A 4314-nucleotide genomic window follows, 5' to 3' on the forward strand; every position below is an offset into this window, starting at 1 on the left:
TGCTTGTATCAAAATATAACATGTACTCCATGAATATGTACAATTATTATGTATCAATAAAAAAATTTTTTTAAAAAGTGGTAGGCACTGATGTTGAGAGCACCCTTTTGATCAAGTCTCACTTTATGAAGAAATATATCAAAGATGATAAACTTTGTTAAATGTGAAGATTTAAAAAAAGGAAATAAAAGCATTAAAATATGTTGTATTTATACATTAAAATGTATATAAATAAATGCTAATGTGTTTTAAAAAGAATCCACTGTTACCTCTGCTTATTGTGCAGTAGCTGGGCTTCTGCCTCAGTTTCTTTGGTTAGCCCTCCTTCTCTGAACTTCACTATTTTGACTATCAATCTAGGTCTTGTTAGATCTTTTCCCTTGGACATAAATTTTGTATATAGCCTGGCTTGGCCTGGCCATAAATATACTTCAAGTGTATTATGTCACCTGGATTTCTCTTATTATCATTCACTCATCAGATTTATTCTTTCTTTCAACAAATACTTACTGAGCACCTAATATATTCTATTTCACTCATAATTACTTTTATCTGCCTGATTCAAGTCTAACCCTCCTAATAACTCTACACTGAACTTCTTGCAATACTTTAATGGGATTAAGACCTATAGCCAAGTCTGTTACTCACCGCTCAATTCTAGTCTAGTTCTTGCTTCTTATGCCTCCTCTTCTCATGGACCCATGCTGCTAAGGTTTTAGCAGGCATTGTGTCTGAGTCTGTCCATGTCATTTAAGATACAAGGGATATTTATGTAATCATTATATACAGATATTAACGTAAGTCCCAAATGGGAGACTTTCTAAGGAAATTAAAACAGGTATACAGTGACTTACACTGTAATATATACTTTTTTCAATTTCCTCTATGAGCTTGCTGTATTGCAATCACAACTCCATGTTTCTTATGTTTTTCCATCTACCATCTGGTTTTCAACCCCTACACTGATCCCTATTCACCTATCTGTCCAACCGTTGTTCACATGGTAAATGCCAACTTCTTTTTCAACCCCAAGCTCTGGCACAATATCTTGTCTGTCATTTTCCCCTTTGTTTCTTTCCAGCGTAAATTATTCCTGACTCTGTGGAAGTTTTAACAAAGCATAAATTATAAAGGGGCTGCTTACCCAAATCTTCTTATTCTTCATACCACAGTCATAAGTGAACTTGTCTAGATGATCCCACCTTTATAGATATGAACCTAAGAGAATACCTATACTACCAAAAAGGTCATTTAATTATGAACTGTACGATACAACAAAATACTGGTTGAGGGTGACAGTTCCTACTATGGAATGAAAATTATATACATTCTAATGCAGCTATCTTTTTTATAGAGTGTCTTTTTTTCCTATGGGTAGATGCCCAAGAATGGGATTCCTGAATCAAATGGTAGTTCTACTTGTAGTTCTTTGAGGTATCACCATATTACTTTCCACAGAGGTTGTACTAGTTTGCAGTCCCACCAGCAGTGTATGAGTGTTTCTGTCTCTCCGCATCCACGCCAACGTTTATTGTTTTGGGACTTTTTGATAAAGGCCATTATCAGTGAAGTTAAGTGGTGTCTCATTGTGGTTTTGATTTGCATTTCCCTGATGATTAGAGATGTTGAGCATTTTTTCATATGTTTGTTGGCCATTAGTCTGCTTTTGAAAAGTTTCGGTTCATGTCCTTCGCCACTTTTTAATGGGGTTGTTTGATTTTCTTGCTGATTTTCCTGAGTTCTATATAGATTCTAGTTATCAGCCCTTTATCAAATGTGTAGCATGCAAATATTTTCTCCCATTCTGTAGGTTGATGGGGTTCTACTCAGCTACAAAAAAACAATGGTGATCTAGCACCTCTTATATTATCCTGGATAGAGCTACAGCCCATTCTACTAAGTGAAGTATCACAAGAATAGAAATATGAGCACCACATGTTACTCACCATTAAATTGGTATTAACTGTTCAACACTTATGTGCACATATAGTAGTGACATTCATCAGGTGTTGGGCAGATGGAAGAGAGGAGGAGGGGATGGGTATATTCATACTTAATGGGTGTGGTGCGTATTGTCTGGGGGATGGACATGCTTGAAGCTTAGACTCAGGTGGGGCAAAGGCAATATATGTAACCTAAACATTTGTACCCCTGTATTATGCCAAAACAAAAATTAAAAAAGAGAAAATTATATACATATTACTTAGTATAATTATATAAAATCTTATTTTTTGAAAAAGCTCTGCATGCAGCTGGGCTACGACACAAATTCTGTTCATCTTCACTAAGGAATGGTGGAAACCTTTACCCTAACATGGCACCAGTCCAGCTGGAATGCCTCTTTGTGGGTTGTCAACATTATGCTGATCTTCTGTCGATCCCATACAATTCTTACCTTCTAAAAGTCTGTTCACAGATGTTATTTTCTTATCACAGGATCTCTATCCTCAATACTTGCTTTTAAAATTGCTGAATTTTGATCATAAATATCTCATCTGGGGAAGAGACAAATTGGTCATTTACCAAATCCATTTCATCTTTCTTGTGAGCACACTTTATTATATTTCCACTGAAATGCATGTAGGAGCCACACCCATGAAAATCTTCACGAGTGATTCTTCATGCTCTGTTTCTCTTTGACTAGCTGAAAGGGAGAAGACCCTGAGGACCAGCTTGTGAGCCATATGTTAAAGATGGTAAAGTTACAAAAATAAAGGAGCCTGGGTTTCTACATCACTGTTGGAGAAGGGATACCTGCCTGTCTAGAACACCTGTTTAGGCATCATGGGAAAAAAAATAATGCACTGAAATTTGAGGTTGTATGTATTATAGCATCTAGTATTTTTAAAAACTTGACATATAATTTATTTACAATATAAAGAGCAGAATTATGGATAGATATACATGTAAATATTAATATGTACAAAAATGCTAACAATGTGGGAATATTAAAATTCATACACTTTGTTTAATGATTTCATGGAGTTGCTTTTCTGACTTTCCCTGTCATATTCTCTATGTTTAAATATTCAGAGGGGAAATCATACATCTCAGTATTATAGATATAAACTTGTATAATCAATTGTTGATAGATGGATAGTAAAGTAACTTCCATTTCCCATTTCAAAATGTCAGAGCTAGGATTCAAAACTTCCTGTCATGAATTCACTTAACAAGTAAATATAGCATTCTCTCATTTTCTACACATGAATCTGCTTTCAGGTTCGATGTTAGAACTTTCTAGAAGGGGAGAATGTACAGATGTGTCTCTCTAAGACCTATTCTTCTTGCCTTGGTTCAATTACAGTTCATGTATTGTCCAGACTGCCCAGGAAGTGGTGATTACAGAGAGGATGTCATGTCTGTCGTGAAAATACTTTGGTTCATCAGGATTCAAAGATATCCATGGTCTGGTGCCCATAGTGCCTCAAAAGGCAGTGTAGAGCTTTGAAGCAATCACGTAGGCCATGAAGTAAGCCCCTTAAAGTCAGACAGAAGGTAAGTGCTGCCCACAGGACCCAGTCAAAATACTGCCTTTGGGCTTTCAGGTGGTTGGTACTTCTTGCATTTGCCTTGCTCCCAAACAGAATGTCCTCTTTGTCTGCTTTCCTTTGTATCACACTGATTCTGCATCCAAGAAAAGGAAGGCTCAATGGGCATGGTGAGAATGATATGTTCCTCCACCTAAAGCTGATGGCCTGGTGGGATTTCCAGCATTTCGAGCACAGCCTGAAGTTCTTCCTCACCGAGAAGTGGTTTGGGTGTTGGAGGGTCCTCCTTCTATGGATCCAGATTCAGAAAAGGTCATGCTTTTTCCTGAATCTTCTGTGGTTGACAGATATTCATCTAAAAGGCTTGAGGTTTCTGCAGAGTGCTGATGTGATTGATCAAGCAGATGAGGTGGCTCCTCAGTTGGTAGCACCTGCTGCTGCCACACGTGTGTCTCAACATGTGCAGGCTGCCGAGTGGCTCTTCTTGAGGTTCCCATTTGACCATCACACCCTAGGGCTCTTTGCCCCACCACTGCATATAATGGGATGTGTCTTGCTGACCCAGACCCTGTAACTGTTGCTAAGGATTATCAAGTTGCAGCTGAGTTGTGTCCTTAAAGAGCAGTACTGCCAGGCCAGCGTGTTCACTATCTTTGTCATCCTGGCATTTTCCTTGGTATGAAGGTCAGAACGGAGTCTGAGTATGTGAGAGCTCCCCTCCTAGAATCAGTACAGTTGACACATGATACATAAATTTCAGTGGAAGGTGTGATATCCCTCCTCTCAGCACAGCCTGGGGTGGGCTGGATCATCATTATTTTTG

This window comes from Eulemur rufifrons, chromosome 16 (genome assembly GCF_041146395.1).
Source record: "Eulemur rufifrons isolate Redbay chromosome 16, OSU_ERuf_1, whole genome shotgun sequence".
Lineage (NCBI taxonomy): Eukaryota > Metazoa > Chordata > Mammalia > Primates > Lemuridae > Eulemur > Eulemur rufifrons.